The sequence below is a fragment of the Peromyscus eremicus genome, chromosome 11 (genome assembly GCF_949786415.1).
Source record: "Peromyscus eremicus chromosome 11, PerEre_H2_v1, whole genome shotgun sequence".
Classification (NCBI taxonomy): Eukaryota; Metazoa; Chordata; class Mammalia; order Rodentia; family Cricetidae; genus Peromyscus; species Peromyscus eremicus.
The window spans coordinates 4,947,099-4,966,403 of NC_081427.1; the positions used below are offsets into that span (position 1 = coordinate 4,947,099).

The window sequence follows — 19,305 nt, forward strand, 5'->3', positions numbered from 1 at the left end:
CCGGGATCAGGCCTGGGTTTGAATTTTCTCTGTAGATACATGAGCTAGACAGGTGATTCTTGAGTCATGACTGAAAAAAAAAACAAAACCCCAAACAAACAATGGAAATCGTCAGGTGATGTCACCGGGAACGGAATAGAATTCTACACAAAGGAGCCCCAAGGGATGAGACAGAGCAGCACATTTTGAGTATGGAGGTCTATGCAGTTCATGAAGAAGAACCAGAAATTGGCTGGGATGTGGGTTTGCGTACTTATGTATACATCTTTGTAGATTAGAAGATATCGAGGTTGTTTGTTGTCTCATGCGAAAGGTTCCAGGAGTTAGGGATATGAAGAGGCTCAGAAGAAAGTCCCCTGACTGGAGTGACATGTTGGTTGGTGAGGTAGGAAAACTTGAGGAACTTTCCAGATACAGAAGGGAGAGAATGCATTATTACCTGAGAGGTAGGGGGCAACAGTGTGCAAGGAGAGTGACAGGTTATGAATATGGACAAGTTGCAGAGAGTGGGGTGATGTCCTTGAGATAAGGAAGCATGGCTGACTCGGGACCCTAATTTATACATCTCTCCCTTTACCCATCAGTGCTCAGCTGCTGAATGTAGCTGCCAAGGAAGGATCTTGACTCCAACCTAGTTCATTCAGGGTCACAGGCAGTAGGCAGGAGCTGCTGTGGAAGGCCGGCTTTCAGATAGCCACCCCGACTGAGTGACTCAGCCCCTCAGCGTGGAACACCATCCACAATCCATCTCTCCTCGTCTTTTAGCATCTGATTCATCCTTCTTCAGATCTCAATACATGACTCTGGGGACCTGACACAAAGTTGAGAATCTCACAAATTAAGAACTGCAAGATGGGGACAGCAGCAGCCCACAAACTTCCCCTGCCTTCCTGTTCCTTCTCGGTTTGCATCTACTTCCCATTCTTCGCTTTTTTCTGCCACGCTTCGACCATGGGCTCAAAATCCACTTCATTTCTTTGTGCTTTCCCCAAGCCTCTGTCACAGTTGTTAGCATGGCCTTATCTTTTCTTGATTAAAATATACAGTAAATATGATGTCAAGTGAGAGCTCATGAATGAAGTGAGCTGCGCAAGGCCAGGTGTTCAGGAGAAGCCTTCAACCTTGTTTGGATCCACGACTGTGTCACTGTGAGGTAGTCACATCCTTGCTCACTGTCATCATGGGACAGACCAAGGGTGGGAACTGCAGGGGTCAGATTTGCCTCCAAGCCTGGAAAAGACAGGCAGCTTCACAAATTTTGGTGAAGTGACAGCCTTGACCTGAGGGATTCTATTTGGAGTCTAAGTGCCAAAAAAGAATGATACTGCATCTTGTCTTCATGAGCAAAAGGCCACCATCTACCAGCGGAGCAGCAGCACAGACTGATCATCTATTTATACCGCTGAATAAATAGCCACACCTGGAAATAGATCAGATCCCATTGGAAACACCAGACAAACGGGCTTATCAGTTGGACCAAGTATGGCCCCAAGGCCTGAGATGACAAAAGGATCTCTTCAAGGGAAAATGTGGCAGACACGCTGACTAGTTCAAGCCTCATCCAGGAAGATTGCCAGCGGAGATTCCTGCCTCTGTCCCCAGGCTCCTGCTGTCCTGCCTGTGACACCGAACCTGTCCCATGGCCCTCATCCCACAGGTCTGTGAATACTCAAGCCTCCTTACCTAGCCCCCAGCAGGCCCTCCTCTCTGCCTCTGTCAAGTTACATCCTGAACTCTGCACCTCTTTAACCATTTCTCAGCCATTCTGTGATTGTGTGAAGTGTGATGTTATGACCCGAGAGTTAGACTGGAATAAGAGAAATTGTGATTGCCGATGGCAAACTATTGGTAAAATCAGAAGGAGTTGGTGGATTGCAGCCCTTGGAACTGACAGAACTTGTGGATTTGTTGTCTAAAAAATTCCACTGTGGGGGCTGGAGAGATGGCTTAGAGGTTAAGAGCACCAACTGCTCTTCTAGAGGTCCTGAGTTCAATTCCCAGCAACCACATGGTGGCTCACAACCATTTGTAATGAGATCTGGCGCCCTCTTCTGTACACATAATAAATAAATAAATCTTTAAAAAAAATTCCTCTGTGGGACCATGGCCATATAGATTTCTTTTTAAACATGATTTTATTGTTGTGTGCGAGTGTGCATGTGTGTATGGCGTGCGTGGGTGTGTACATGCTACAGTTCATGGAAGGTAGACAGCAACTTTGTGGAATCAGTTCTCTCCTCCCTTTATGTGACTTTAGGGGATTAAAATCGAGTCAGTGTGTTTGTGTGACAAATACCTTTACCCACTGGCCATCTTGCTGGCCCTGGTCATTAATATCTTCGACACAAGATTACCACAAGGCCCAATAGTAGAGGGCGTCTAGGACAGACACTTGGGTAGAATGTGTCTAGATTACTTCTGGGGCCTTTCTTAGCTGATACCCACTTGGCTGGGCTTTGCTCATCAGCTCCAGGGAAGCTGATGCTGGGAGCCCAGTGCAGTCAGAACAGGCCCTGTGGATTTGTTTAACACAGGCGGAGGCTATCTTGCTGGGCCATCCTCTAGTGAGGGCCTGCCTGTGAAGTGCTGTGCACATGCCATCCACCATGCTATGTTCAGACCTTCTACCACAGTGCAGAGATGGTGAAAAAATCTTGAGAGGTGGGCAGGGTGCATCTCCTGTCTTCTCCCTTGAGACATGAGCAGGGTACATCTCCTATCTTCTCCCTTGAGACATGAGCAGGGCGCATCTTCTGTCTTTTTCACTTCAGTCCTTTCAAACACCAGAAATGGTGTAGCACAAAGCTGAGGGAAGTTGCATAGACACATTGGAGAGCTATGAAGTGAATATTCTGATCTTTTATGACCAGGTCATGACAGATGAGACAATCCTAGCATGTCTTTAAACATGTTGAAACATAACTGATCGCCAAGCGTGGTGGCTCACATCTGTAGTCCCAGCACTTGAGAGGCCAATTGTTCTGGGCTACTTAGCTCCAGGACAGCCTAAGTGACAGCTTGTGACACCCTCCTCAGCCCACCGAGGGACGGGGTGTGGGGATGGCTCGGTAGGTGTAGTGCTTGCTGTGCACAGGGATCTGATGTGTAGACACATGACAAGTGCCTGCAATCCCAGTGCTCAGCATGTAGAGACAGGGGGATAGCTTGAGCTAGCTGGCCAGCCAGGTTAACTAACCAGGGAACTCTCAATTCAGTGAGAACTACTACTGTGTTACAGAATAAGGTGGGACAGGACTTTAACCACACCACTCGGGAAGCAGAGGCAATTAGATCTCTTGGAAGGTCAGTCTGGTCTACACAGTGAGTACCAAACCAACCAGGGCTACATAATGAGACCCTGTCTCAGGAAACAACCAACCAAAAACAGACCCAAATTAACCTCCACATTCGTGTGTGCACACACAACCTCCACATTCATGTGAGTACATATAACCTCCTATATGCACAACTGAAAAAATAATATTTATGTGTAGTATATAATTTATATTCAAATGTTTCTTTTTTTTTTTTTGGAGGGGCCCTGCCACCCAGCTCCCAAATAAATCACACACAGAGGCTTATTCTTAATGATGAATGCCTGGCCTTAGCTTGACTTGTTTCTAGCCAGCTTTTTCTAACTTAGCCTGTCTACCTTTTGCCTCTGGGCTTTTCCCATTCTCTTCTGTAAATCTTACTCTTATTCTGTGGCTGGCTGTGTAGCTGGGTGGCTGCTGGTCCCTGGAGTCCTCCTCCTTCTCTGGCTCCTTCTTCTGTCCTCCCAAATTTCTCCTCCTATGTTGCAGAATATTATTTCAAGGCGTGTTACTTTTGTTTATGCTCTGGAACATTTATTTAATGATGCAAAGATGTATTTGATTAAATAAAATTCACCTGTGGTCAGGAGGCTGAGTCGGCAACTAGCTGACAGGAAGTAGTAGGGAGGAGCCAGGTGAGAAAGGGTTTATAAGGAGGGGCGAGGAGACGCAAGAGGGCTTCTGGGAGGATTCCAGCAAGGAGAGGAGGTGAGCTTCTTGCTATTCAGCCTCTGAAGAGCAGACTTCCACCTTAACCTTTGAATCTTGAGTTCTTTAGAGGGAGAGAGGTTTAGTTAAGTTCCCTTCATGGCTTTGCGAGATTCTGAGCCTGAGGGAACAGATTTCCCTGGGGCTACGGCCCCTGTAGCCTAACCAATGCTGGTAGTGGAGAAGCTGCATTTGCTGATTCAGACAGCTGTGGCTTAAAAGGCAGCAACCATTTAAATAAAGGACAACACTCCTATTTATTCTCTCTGCCTGCCAGCCCCACCTATCCTCTCTCCTGCCTTGCTATTGGCCGTTCAGTTCTTTATTAGATCATCAGGTGTTCTAGACAGGCAAAGTAACACAGCTTCACAGAGTTAAACAAATGCAGCATAAACAAAAGTAACACACCTTAAAATAGTATTATACATAAATAAATAACATAATAAAATAAATGTTCTTATAATGTGTTACATAGATATAAATACAGTACATACAATGCACATTGTAGTTTTGTATATGCTACATTATAAAATGCCATACTATGATGTAATAGAAGTTTCTTTAGGAGATAAAACCTCTATCATCTTTGGAGGATCCTAAGTAAGTAATGGAATGTTCTAGAATCTTCATGAAGTCAGTCTGCTGAGGTGATAATGGATGCGAAGCCTGGATTTCCTTAACCATGCAGCACCAAGGAGCCCAGAGCATGTCAAGGTCAGCGCTGCCTGTCTCCACATTTCCTTCTCCACTGTGTGGCTTTGTGACCTGAAAGGTAAACAATGACTGTCTCATTGTTATATGTAAAAACTGTAATGTTGTTTATCAGGACTGGTGTGAAGAGCCTGTGAGTTACCACGAAGGCCACATTGTTGTGTTTGTCTAAATCTGCTCTCTTCACTGCTAGGCAGGCACAGATGATACTGTGTTTCACCTGTTCAGGGTCTCCTGTTTGTGCACTCAGGGTAGGGCTGTGTGGAGTGCCTGTTTCCTTAAAGCGCATCTCTGTTTTACATCCTGGCTGGCTGTGCAATTGCATTTGGATTATATGATTAGGTATGTTGCCTGATTTCATAGACGTGAATTGGGAATATCATGGGTTAACAGTTTGGAGAGCTTTTATAGATTCTTATGTGGGGAAAATGTTCTGCGCCTATTAGAAGGTATTGCAATTGGGAAAAAATTAGGAATTAAGTATTGGCATGGCCACTTTTGGAATATGACCACTCATAAATGGAGGTGGTGAGCCTTGGTCACACAGAAGCATTTATACACTGTGCATCTTTCTTACCTGGAAGGTTAGATTCTGGCTTGAAGGTTAGAATAAAGTATCTATTTAACTGGCAATAAAATTTAGAGCAATTTAATAGGATCGATTCTTGTCATTGCTGTTTCTTCTTTTATTTTCTTTTAAAAAAATATTATGTACAGCTGGCTTTGTAGCCATCTGTTCGGGGCCAGTTTGTCTGCAGAAGAGCTAATTAGGGGGAAAAAGATTTGTCATGTTAAGGAATGCTGACAACTCTTACGGCTCTCGGGGGAGCGGAGTCTTGTTAGAAAAATGGTCTTGTTTTGTTGTTTGTGTTGCTGTTTATTTGATGTCTAATTTATACTCATTCTGCTGTGCCATCAGCATGGAAGTCAGCTTTCAAATAGCGTGTCTTCCTCAGAGTGGGGGCAACTCATTTCCGAGGGTCAGGTTTTCAGTTATTCCAAACATTCTCTTCTTGCTGTGGCCTGGTTTTCTGTCTTAGCGTATTGATTAATTTGTGCGTGTATATATTTGCATGTGCAGGTATTTGAACATGTGTGTTAAAGGGCTTGTGTGTGTAGGTTGGGAATTGGTTGTCCCCTCTGAGCCTGTGGGATGTGCAAATTGAACTCAGTGTCAGGCTCTATCCACTGAGCCGTCTTGCTGCCTCTATTGTGGCCAACTTTATTTCATTTTATTTTTATTTTTTTAGTGGTGGTTATATGTACATATATGCATGCATTTAACATAAAATTTGCCATTAAAACCATGTTTGAAGTATACATGCCACCGGCATGAAAACCATTCACAATTCTGTACAACCATCACCATTATCTGTTTGCAGCACATTGTCATCACTTAGTTACCAAGGACTGTTTCTGTCAGGAAGCCATGAGTCAACTGTGCACCAGGGGCCTCTGGATGTTGATCCCCTGGAGTGGCAGAGCCACTTGTGTTCCTTGAGGACAGCAGGGACGGGGTGGGAGGGGAGACTTCCTTAGGATTTTCATCCCATTTGCAAGGGATTTGGGATGGGCACCAGGGAGGGGCAAAGTTTTCTACAACACAAATGCTGTATTTTTGTGGAACACAGTGTGCTCTTCTGCACATTTCTTGGAGCTGGGGATCAAGTCAAATGTCTAATGCATACATCATTTTTCCATTTCATGGTCCCCCGGTTCTCCCATCCATTCAACATCTAACAAAACGTGGTTTGGCATGTTGGTTTTGGAGAATGGTAGTGAATTTTGGCCCCATTTTATCCTTGAGTTTCTGAGGTCCTTCAAATGGGGAGCTCTTGGCCATTCACGTGTGTTTTGGGGGTGACAATCAGGCGGACAAGAGGCTATGTTCTTTAAGGCCAATTGTTCCTTTTTGGTACAAATGTAGTTAAGTTATCATCTCATTGGTTCCTGGTGACAATTCTAACAAAAGCCGTGGGAGACCGTCTGCTTCATATTTCATTGGTAAAAAGTCTGTTAGCTGCGCATGCACACCACCTCCTTCAGCCTGGAGAGTTTGAAAATGAACCCTGGATACTTTAAAATCTCTGCTGCTTAAAAATTAATTAACCCTGCTTGTCCTGGTAAATTCCTTTAACAAGATGTTAATTAATATGAGGGCATAATGTACACTCTACTGTGTTATGTTCATTCGATATCTTTAGGAGTGGGGCCTCTATCTTAACGTTTTCTTCTCAGAAATGGTGGCCCACTAAGTGAGGTATTAATATTTATTAAGTGCTATGTGCTTAACACAATATTAACTTTAAAAAATTTTTTCAAGACAGGGTTTCTCTGTTTAGCTTTGGCTGTCCTGGAACTCACTCTGTAGATCAGGCTGGTCTTGAACTCACATAGATCCACCTGTCTGGCCTCCTGAGTGCTGGGATTAAAGGTGTGTGCCACCACCGCTTGGCCAATACTGACATTTTTATTAGAATATGTTTTGTAACAGAAATGCTAAGAGATTTTTTTTTTTTTGCTCTTGGAGAACTCATTTCTGGGGCACATTCATCAGTCTTGAGTGATATCTGTACCATAACCTTGGAAAGAAATTAATCAAGGTTTGCATAAGTCTACAGGAGGCAATGTGGTGAGCAATTGTAGGATTCTGAATTTACCCACCATGTGGAGCTTTGGGTAGACTTTGGAATGATACACTGTAAGGAGAAGAAAGGCCTGGGAGGTTATCATTCACGGTGGCTCTTGCTGTGACAGCCTGCCTTGTTCATGTCTTTGTTGCCAGTGGGCTCGGTTATCCACAGTCATCAAGAAGCAAGGTGAGTACCGTGACATTTGGAGGGATAGAAGGAGGGAGAGGAGGGAGGAGGAAGAGAAAGAGAATATTCACACTTTTATTAAAGTCTCATTATTATAATTTTTCTATTTTATCACAGTCCTCTGTCTACTACTGTGCCTAATTTAGAAGTTTTTTTTTATAATATATTTGCAGTAAGAAAACATAACACATGTGAATATATGCAGGTTGGTGCTTTTGACTGTTGCCATGGATTAACACCCTCAACATGACCCCTGTGGACACTGTTCCTTGTTTTGTCCGGTATTTTGTTGTAGTGACAAGATTAGTAACTAACACAAAGAGGAACTAGCACATTTTTAAAAACTTCCTTTCTATATCACCAGGGATATTAACATGGAGCATGGGCTTATGAAAACACAGTTGGGCTCAGGAGTGTAGAAATAATTCTGGAAACATGGGAAGAAAGAAAAGGAACAAAGAGGAGCAGGGCTCCAGAGACCTGGGCAGACCCGGGGACAGAAGAAAGGTCAGGTCCCCAGTGTGATAAAAGCCACTGTCGTGCTCAGCTGAAGCATGTCCCTCATGTATGCCACTTTGCTGGGCCATGCAAGCTCCTTCTTCGGCTGTCCTTCCTCCTAAGACTTGACCAGTACTGACTGGGCTCAGATGTGGAGTGTGTGGAGGCCCAAATTACTCAAGGTCCAAGAATCTGAGCTTGATTTACCCAGCAGGACTGCATAAGAGGATGATTTGACCATGGGCATCGTTACCAGGTGTTTGGAAGGGTCTACACTTGGCTGTGCGGTGTGCTTTGATCTAGCAAGGGGGAAATCTTTTGCCCCATGCCTTGGCATTGCCCTTTTGAATAGGCAGAAGGGGCCGTTGGGTTTTGATCCAGGTTTTCCTGAAGCTATCCTGTGTTTCTGTCTTTCTTATCAACTAGGTCTCTCTACCTAATATTTCTTATCCCTCTCTCCTCCTCATAGGAATTCTGGAGAAGGTGGGAGCTGGCCTCCTACAGGAGTGAAACCAGTCGAACTTGGTTTCTGGCTCAAGTGGAGCAGATACCACACACTATAGCAGGTTTTTTTCTTCAGAAACATGTAATTCATCAGCTGAAAATATCAAACAAGAGTGAGCATCACAGCCCAGCAGTAAAGTCCTGTTCACTCCAGTGGCTGTCTCCCCTGTCTCCCTTATGGTCCCCCGGGCCTTGCAGTTCCCTTCTGCAGTCCAGCAGAAGAAAGAAAGCACTGAACCACGTGTTTCTAACTCAGGAAAAAAGCCAAATTTATGGTTGGAAGTAGGGTTTCTTCTGCATACAACCACTTCAACACCACCACATATGAAACATTGTTAGCCAGACATGGTTCATCACTAGGAACTGAAAAATAAAATCAATGAGATTTTATCTTTGAGGATGATCATTGGTGTCTTTTTTTTTTTTAAACTCACGTTTTAGTGCTTTTTGTTTGTTTTTATTTTTTGAGACAGGGTCTCTTTATGTAGTCCTGGCTGGCCTGGAACTCACTCTGTAGACCAGGCCGGCCTTGAACTCATAGAGATCCACCTGCCTCTGCCTCTGAGCTCCGAATGCTGGGATTAAGGACATGTGCCACTGTTCCCAGCTGTGTCATTTTATCACGCTATATATAAATAAAGCTGATAGCATTTTAAAAGTCATTTAATTCTAGAATACATATATTAACAGAAATAATACATAATGCATTTTATCTAATTAGTATCTTTCATCTCTTAGAAGAAATATTATGTTTTCATCTTTATATTGAAATACCCTACATACCTAAAATAACACTTATTAATTATAGTCAATTTCTCTATTTTAAAGGTTAATTTGTCTTTATTATATAATACTATAATAAAAATATTTTCATTTAGATAAGTTGTGGCATTTGAAGTTGATCTATAACAAATCAGATTCTATTTAATTTCTAATATGAAGGATAACCTCTGAGATTCTAAAAATATCATTCTAAGCCATGAGCTGAAGGAAATCAGCAGTGTTCCCACCACCATATCAGAGCCCTGGGCTCTGCGGGTGTCACCCAGCCCTGCCAGGCACTCTGCACACTTTGTAATAATGTGCAATGTTTTGTTTTCTTTAATTGATTTATTCTAAATTTGATAACCCATGAACTTCAATTTTTGCTGCAGTATACTCCTGGTTGTGGGGCTAGCAACTGTCACCTGGTTGTAGACTTTTAAGGAAAACAGAGACTACCTCCCCTAGAAGCTATTCACTTTCCATAGCTGCTCCCTCAGGAGGAAGAACTTCTGGACCCCCTCCCACCCCAAGCTGGAATGCTGACTGGCTTGATCTTATGCAGACTATCATGGCCGCTGTGAGTTCCTGACATAGTGGTTGGTCATGTCCAGAAGCCACTGCTTCACTCTGGTCCTCCCTCACCTCTGGCTCTTACAACCTTTCCAGCCCCTCTTTTGCAGGGGCCATTGAGCCTTGGGGAGGGCTGTGATACAGATGTCCAGCTTGTGGCTGGACACTTCACTGAATACTTCACAGTATCCTCTGTACTGTGATCAGTTTCAGGTTTCTGCAATAACTGACTGACATCCACTGCACTCAGGAACTTCTCAGATGAGGTCTGAGAGCTGCACCAGGGAGATACAAATTTAGAGGGCAGTTTGATACTAAGTCTGTTTAGCACAATAATAGTGATAGATTCATCCCAAGGGCCTATGCATTCTCCACCCACCAGTTCTTGGCTATGTTTATAGTACCAGGCATCAGCTTCCTCCCATAGAGTAGGCCTTAAATCCAGCCAGGAAGCAGTTGGTTAGCTTTATAACATTCATGCTGCTCTTCCACCCATGGGTGTATCTTGCACATTGGTCGTTTATTGCAGTTCACAGCACTCATAGCTGGGCATAGAAGACTGCATAACACCTTCCAGGACTATGAGAGCTAGCCAATATGGAGGAAGCTTTCTAATAATTACTGATTCCCCCATGTCCTATGACCAGTGTGTATACCAGCATGACTACTGGACAGTCTACTTGCATGAGCCCCAATGGAAGCTTTGTTCATCCCCTTTGGATGGGATGCTGGAGATGAGGATGGCTTCTGAGACTGAGATTCCAAATGAAAGGTGCAGCTGTGGTGCTAAGTTAAGACTCAGGGCAGAGATGTGAACCAGGTGAGACTGAGTCAGATCTCAGTTCAAAAACCAGAGCTCTTGAAGCGTTATGGTGTCTGGGGTGGGAAGAGCTGGGGGCAGGAAGATCTGGAAAGGGTGAAATGGAGGGGTTGAGTTGGGCTTACGCATTTTAGACTGCAGTACTGGGCAGGCAGTCACAATTCAAGCTTATGGGAAGGTACTTGGAGAGTACAAGAGAGGCCACTGAGACCTGCGAAGCCACATGTTAGACTGTGGGGTATATTGAAATGCTCAACAGAAGGATGGGCTGCTGATGACCAAGAGGCCAATTGGGAGAAGAACCAGACATAGAGCAGTGTGGTAACAAGAACTGTCCAGAGCTACCACCTTATTGAGCCAGAAATTCCTCTGGACTTTTCAGTTCTCATTAGCTAGAGTCCCATGAAATACTGTGGAATATAGCTGCCTACTTACATGGGGACAGACGTCCTCAGACGATAACACATAACACGTAAGGAGACTTCTGAGTCCTGGTGTGTGGTTTGAGGAGTCATTTTTACCGAAATCATTCATTTATCTCTTGACTTGATCTAATTAAACATTAGGATGGTCACTCAGGATCAAGTCTGTATTTGAAGGGAGTGAGAGTAAGTCATGATATTAAAATGGTGCAGTGACCTCTGGGCCTGAGGTCATGCTGCTGGTGGCCAACAGGATCCCAGAGCAGGTGTGTGTCTTCTCCTGGGTGAGGGCTACTTAAGATGCCTTGAAAAAATAAGACAGAGGCCATGGCCCTGTAAATGACACTTGGGAGGAATGTCACAGGGTACAAGCATCTCCAAGGCTAAGAGAGCTCTGCCCCATGTCAGAGGACAACACCACAGACACAGGCGATGATGTTGGGCTCTGGATGGAGTTGGTTACTGGGAGTAGCAGTCAGAGGTGGGGAAGAGCTGGAACTTGAACATGCTGGCTAGGACCCTGAGGTCTGTCAGTGAGTGATGAGTGGTCCAGGACTTCTCTGAGCATTAGAGGGAAGATGGGGAACTGTCCTAGACACAACACTAGGGGGTTTGTGACTGTCCATTGCCATACATGCCAGGTGGCATTGTCTTGATACTTCTTGTTTCTCAAAAGGGTTTTCTCACAGTGCAGATATTCTGGTCTCTCCAGGATTTACATCATTCTACTTTTCTTCCATCTGAGGACAGTTAGAGATGCTTACGTGATCTTTCAAAGCATCACAATGGGAGACACACATTGATTCCAATCCTTGGTTCCATTAGGATTCTCAGCTTCTCAGGCTATGTCTCCCATTGTCTTCGAGATGGAATTCTTTGCCCAAGCAATCACAACACTATGTCTTTGTTAACACAAAAGGCTCTTAGAATTGGCAAGAGACCTCCTCCTGGTTGCCACAGAACTAGCCTACTTCACTATAGGAGCCAAATTGAAGCGTGTGGGTTCCATGGCTTGGAATATTTGAGCGTGCTTTTCGGCAGCTGTGTGTGTATACTGGAGAGTGAATAGTTCTGTTGAGAAACTATTCCCCTAAACCTGCATACTTGCTATATGTGGGCAGAGCTAATTTGTTAACTACTACTGAATGCCTTTCAGGAAGTACACAGGGTGGAAATGAAGAGGTGTGGAGAACAACCTTTCCCCAAACAATGTAACCATCTGTTAAAGAAAACATTTCAACAACAGGACACTTAATAAACATGAAGTCAGCGCTTCATAACCAGAGTGATGAGTTTACCGGCTTTCATACAGTCACGGTAACTTGATAGGACTCAGTAGTTTTAATTTGAAAAGCACGAGATGGACTCTACATCCAGAAACCACATCTCCCGTCCTCTCATCTTCTACCTTGGTTTCCTGGTGAGAAGGTTCAGGCAAGCCAGCCGTGCTGGGGATGTGCTTCTGCCCAATGCTAGTGTGTTGCCGCGTCCTGTAAGCCTGGCTTTATGATTGTTACCTGATGTCTCTGTGTAGCCTGGAAAATCCAATAGAGACATGACAGGACCCTCGGCAGCGCTCTGAGGGTGACAGGGGCAGGTCAGCTCCCTCCTCCAGCCACACAGCGACTGAGTACCAACTGTCCAAGCAGCCGTGTGTCCGGGGCTTTGAACTCAGCTTTCAGCGGTGTCTTTTCCAGAATGTGTGTGTGTGTGTGTGTGTGTGTGTGTGTGTGTTAATCAACAGTGGGGGTTGCAGAGGTGGCCCTTGATCTCTGGGGGGTTGTATTTTTCTCATGTGATGTACAAGGCAGCATCCTGACAAGTCCACACAAGGGAGCTGAGCCTTGTTTAACATCTCCAGGCAGCTGCACAGTAGGTCTCTTGTGGGAGAGACCACAGGCAACATCGTCACAGTCCCATCCAGTCCATTCCCAGAGGACACTGTCTGCCGATGTACTGGGTAGTACCGTGAAATCAAAGCCGAAGGCTCCGGAGAGCGGTACAGCAGGGAGGTCTTGTTCGAGGAGCATTCAGTGCTGTCTGGAGTGACAGCCGCTTCACACTACACTCCCTACTCTCCGGGTGTGGCCCAGGCATGGTGGACAGGCGTGGCCCAAACCCGGTGGGGTATTGAATCTGCACAGTGGGGCTGGCCTCTCTCTCCTCAAACCTTGTGGTTCCGCATTCTAATGGGTTCTCTTACAAGCGCCTACTGTCCACACTGCATGGATTACTGGGGGATGGATTCTCAGGCTCCCTGGGTATCTGACACTAGCCAGGCCCACAGCTGAGAAGGGCATAAGGGAGTCACAGATCTCTTCCCATTTTGATGTCATGACTGTGATGGCAACGGTGACCTCACAGCGAGGACAGCACTGTGCTCAGTGGGGAACAGACAGCACAGATGCTCAGCAACCTTCCTGTTAGACGCTGTCACAGTTCTGGTCCTGTGGGGGAATCCTCATTTCTTGGAGACCATTTCCAAATTGCACAGTTTCTTCTCCTATGTGGGGTTGTCTTAAGTGAGGATATTTGCTTAGGAATCATGCCAGTAAGTGGGTGTTTCTATAAAGGAAGGAAGGAATTCCCTCGTGGAAGGAAAATTTTCCTTTCTCTACAGTTAATAAGTTCTGTGTCCACACTGCTTTTTCCTCTAACAGGAAGTGCGTTATCTTCACACAGTGACACTTTGACATCTGCCTCTTCAATCCAATGAGTCATTTGATCTGTGGCTCTTTCTGGTATGAAATACTGATGCATGCCTCATTCCTAAGTGCAGCATTGAGCCCATCACCAGCTCACACACTGCACAGCCTCTACTTTGTGCCTCTGCCACGTGGAGGAGGCTGGAGGCCTCTCTTGGAATCCAGGTTTCTCACAGTTGTTTGCTATGTTTATATTTTTTTGGTGCTGAGATAGCAAAACTGAAGCAATTGTTCATCTGTCAATCAAGTTGAGTTCCTGTCAATCCAGCTGCACATGGATTTTCATCGCAGTTCTGGAGTTATCTTCGAGGGGGCATTTGACCTTTGGCTTCATTGGAAGATGTCATCCTTACATGTGCTAGGCGAGGCAGAACCATGCTTTGAACAATGGTGGAAATGATCTGGGTGAGGCCACTTCAGAACTATCTGCAGCAGAGCGGGTCAACTGGTCAACCTGGAAGGACAGAGGGGACAAGCTGGGGGCATCTGCTTTCCACCATCACCACAGCCTTGTCTGAATGGTGGTGTGAAAGAGACCATGTGCTGAGCTGGTGGTACAGTTGCCTGCTCTTCCTATCCCTCCTAAGAGGAAAGCGAAGACTCATCTAATACAAACAGTAGGTGTTTGCCTCTGCAGGAGGTCATTTACACTAAGTAGGAAGGATCAGATATCCATCAGCCCTCCTCACTGTCGGAAAACATGCTTCTTGCAGAAGAACAGTTTCACGGATTCCTGTGAGATGATTCTATGCTGTTTCACATACCGCTTCAATCCTGCCTTTATTACATTCACATTGTTTTGGGATTTAGGAGGGCATGTTTTGGGAGGAGCATTAACTTTAAAAATGTCTTTTATTTTTTGCAATTATAAAATTACATCATTTCCTTCTTCCCTTTCCTCACTCAAACCCTCCTATGCTCTTTCAAATTCATGGCCTCTTTTTTCACTGATTACTGAACATACATACACAGAGACAGACACACACATGGACACACATAGATGCACATACATGCACATACACACATATACACACAGACACACACAAAGACACATACACACATATACACAAACATACACACGAGCACACAGAGACACACATACATACAGATGCACACACACATATACTCACACAGACACATACACATATGCATACACATACACACAGAGGCACACACATTCATTAATACATAAATATAACCTGCTCACTTCCTGTAATGTTACTTGTGTGTACATTTCAGGACTGACACCTTGGTGTTGGATAACCAGTTGGCGTGCTCTTTCTGGGGCGACGACTTCTCACTCTCAGCAGCCTTCATTGCCTGTAGTTCTTTGTGTGGGTTGAAGCTTCATGGTCCTTCCCATCCGTCTTGGCATGTCTGTTGTTCTTGTCTTGTTCAGCTCATGTTTAGGCCGTCATGTGAGACTTCATGGGTGCAGCTTCTGACACTCTGAAGAGACACGGACTCACAGCAAACTCCCTGATCCTCTGGCTTTTTAGTCTTTCTGGCCCTTTTCCTCAACATTCCCTGAGCCTTCGATGTGGGAGCATTTGTAGATGTGTCCATTGGGACCAGGCTGCACAGCTCTGCATTTTGCTTGGTTGTGGTTTTCTGTGATGGTCTTTGTTGCAAAGAGAAGTTTCTTGGATGAGGGGTAGTTATGGTTTCTACTGCTGTGAAGAGACACCATGATCACAGCAACTCTTATAAATGAAAACTTTAACTGGGGCTGGCTTACAGTTTCAGAGGTTCAGATCATTGTCATCATAGTGGGAAGCATGGTGGCATGCAGGCAGACATGGTGCTAGAGAAGGAGCTGAAGATTCCTACATCTTAACCCACAGGCAACAGGATGTGAACTGTGACATTAGATGTAGCTTGAGCATAGGAGACCTCAAAGCTCACTCCCACAGTGACACACTTCCTCCAACAAGGCCATACCTTCTAATAGTGCCACTCCCTTGGGGGCCATTTTCTTTCAAATCATGATAGTGGTTTGAAAGAGTTACACCTATCTGTGGGTATAAGAATAAATGTTTAGACTGTAGTTAGGAATTATGTTGGCTTAGTAAAATGGGAATTGTAAGTTTTCCTCCAAGACCCCTGACTCCTAGCCCTGGGTAGTTGACCAGGTTTTCAGTACCAGGCATTGTTTCCCTCTTGTTGAGTGGATCCTGAGTCCAATTAGATGTTGGTTGCCAACAAGGTATGTGCGCCATTACTGCACCTCAGGATTATTGTGCCAGGCTGATGGCTATTGTGGCTTATGGGCATCATAGCTGGATAGAACTGTTTGTTGCTTCCCTTTTTTGGAAGTTTGCAAGGTGCTTTCTGGTTCAATGAAAGCTAGTTCCTGGAGAAGAGACATTCATGTCAGTTCCAGCTTTGGGGCCTCTAGGCCCTGTGTCCAAAGTTCATGGTGTCTTCAGCAGGGACTCACCTTTCACTTCTGAGAGACAGCCAAGGGCGATAGCAATAGGATGTATGTTAGGAGAGTCTCTTGGCCAGCCATGGCCAGCAACTCAATATAGGGCTTCACATGCCTGGTATTAGGGTTTTGTTAGGTGAGCTTTGGCTCTTGGAGGGAGCATGGTCAGCTCAGATGAGAAAATCTCATTTAAACTATATATGTATATTTATACACAGACTTACAGGTACTACAGGGTTTTTTTTTTGGTAGATAATAGTATGATTCCTTTTCAGGAATCCTTAATGTTATTTTACCCAAGGAGAGTTAACTTTTGAACCTGTGTGTGGCATTTTTGGTTGGTCATTTTGCTCTTATCGAATTTTCTAGCTTCTTTCATTTTGGGGGCACAACTCAGATTAGGAAGTGTTTCTCTGAGCTTCTAGAATCACCTACCAAGTGATGCCAAATGTCAACTCACCTGCTTTCAGGAGAATAGGATTATTATCTTGATATGCAATAGCAAAGACATGATGCTTGGGATGGGTTAAGATGAGGGATGGCATCATCTCCACCAACCATGAAGTTGTTGGTTGATCAACTTCATAAACCAAAGTAAAATTTTCACTTGGTCATCTGAGGCAGATCATCAGTTATGATAGAGGCTTTGGGTACCGTGACACATTGGATGTGCATTGTGTCACGCTCACATTCTTCTGACAAAGTCACAGTGGACATAATCATTACTCTCTGTCACCTTAGAAAGTTCATGTTATCCACAATGAGTGTAACAGACACCTTGTGGTAGTCTAACAGTGTCTAGAATTTTCTCTTGGGGTCTCTTTTGAAGTCAAAGATCTTAGTTAGTTGCATGAAACCCCTGGCTCTGAGGGAGCAGATTCTACCACACCATCTCCCCCTGCAAAGTATCTAATCCTACAGTCATAGGTGCTGTTCCCACAGCAGGCAATGACCCAGAGTACAGAGAAGTTATCTGCTTTTAAAGACTGTGTTAGAGGTTGTGGAGAGATGGCTCAGCCATTACAAGTACTTGCTGCTCTCTCGGAGGACCCAAGCCTGGTTCCCAGCACCCTCACTGGGCAGCTGACAACTGCTTGTAATTCCGTTCCAAGGGATATGGTACCCTTTTCTGGCCTCTCAGAGACTTGAACACACGTGGCATTCATTCACACAGGCACACACATACATTCATATAAATAAAAATAATAACATATATTAAAAAGACCTGTGTTAGAAACTGAAGCATGCTGGCATAACCAAGCGCATGACTAACTTTGTGAGATGTCTGAGGGAATATGTGTGTGGGAAGGTACTGCACTCAGGAAAAGATGAATCCATATTGGGTATTGCTTCACTGAAGAGTCTCTTGGCTTAGTTTGTTAAATATTTGTTAAGCGTCAGTTTACTTGCCACATATAATGCCAAACTGTGTAGTTAAGACACTGTGTGCTGTGAGAAGTTTTCTTAGTGTGGCGGGGTACCACTCAGTGAATAGAGTGCTCGCCTACCGCACACAAATCCCCGGGTTTGTTCCACAGCATTGCCAGAAACTGAGTGTGGTAGTGCATACCTATGATTTCAGTACTCAGTGGGGCCAGTGCCAGGAGGATCAGGAGTTCAAAGTGATTCTTATCTACTTATCAAGGTGAAAGCTGGTGTGGGTTCCATGAGACCCTGTCTCAACAACAGTGTTCTCGGTGGTGAAGATATGAGGGTGATGGTCATCACTATACAAGGAATAATGGGGAAGACATCTTGAGGGAGGAGGTGAGAGCTGGAAAAACCAATTACCATAAAGCACACTGAAAGAGGCCAGGGGACTGTGCCTTTACAAGAGGACAGATAGAGATGGACAATGGGGACAGATAGATTTTAATGCAGTAGTTCTCAGCCTTCCCAGTGCTGCAACCCTTTAATACAGCTCATGTTGTGCTGACCCCCAACCACAAGATCATTTCTTTGCTACTTCATAACTGTAATTTTGCTACTGTTATGAATTTTAAATATCTGATACTGTTATGAATTTTAAATATCTGATATGCAGGATATCTGATATGTGACTCCCAAGTTGAGAACCGCTGGGTGAGTTTGTGGGGTGCAGGTTACAGGGGCCTCCTCAGGGAAGGCAGTGATGGCAGGTTTAGCAGCCAGCAAGTGGTCTGTTGTTAAGGTTAAGATCTGCCCCTAGAGACTCAGGAGGGCATGTCAGGGTCAAAGTGGCTACTCAGATGCCATTTATCTCTTTTAACCAGGACAGCCTTCTTCTCACTGATTCTACTGCCTCTGTTCGTCAATATTATTAATGCTTTCTTTTTCCGAAAGAAGATTCTGCTTCAGACAGGCAGTGAGTGACAAGGATAAGGATAATTCCTTCATTGCTGCTGTCACAGCGATTTCCTTCTACCCTAAAAGGATTGTTTCCATAATAACCCCTGATTAATGATGACATGTAATTCTCTTGCCATTTCATGCTAATAGGGCCAAGTAGGAATTTTTATGATATGATTTGAAATTTCTTTTTTTTTTTTTTTTTTTTTTTGAGACAGGGTTTCTTTGTGTAGCTTTGCGCCTTTTCCTGGATCTCACTCTGTAGACCAGGCTGGCCTCGAACTCACAAAGATCCACCTGCCTCTGCCTCCGGAGTGCTGGGATTAAAGGCGTGCGCCACCACCGCCCGGCGATTTGAAATTTCTAAAAGGACTAAATTCCCAAATCTTTCCCGTAGAAGTACTTGACAGTCAGTAATAGTAATGACAACCAAGTTGATTGCCAACATTCAGGGCTCATCCGGTGCCTATCAGTTCTGATGCCATTGTAGCCGCTTACTGAGTGGTTTAATTTTGGAAGCCACCCAAGGCTAGGGATGTTGTTGCCCCCACCTGTTCGGAAGTGGAGGCTTGGAGGGGCCACTCATTTCACAAAGTGACAGAACTAATGTCAGCAGAGGTGGAACCTGAACTGTGGTGGCTGACCGTCAGAGCCCATGCCGTTAGCAGGGTGAGAAAGCTCTGTGGCCTGAACCTCCCCCCCTCTGCCTTGGC

The 19,305-nt window shown here is 44.8% G+C and overlaps 2 long non-coding RNA genes across 2 annotated transcripts in view; both read left to right on the plus strand.

Moving 5' to 3' along the window:
* Positions 1-19,305, plus strand: part of LOC131922047 (uncharacterized) — a 71,280-nt gene that overhangs the window by 26,996 nt on the left and 24,979 nt on the right. The gene's annotated exons all lie outside the window — the stretch shown is intronic.
* Positions 132-880, plus strand: LOC131922048 (uncharacterized). The gene is made up of 2 exons (XR_009382167.1): positions 132-239; positions 585-880. It is a non-coding gene; the product is annotated as an uncharacterized LOC131922048 (long non-coding RNA).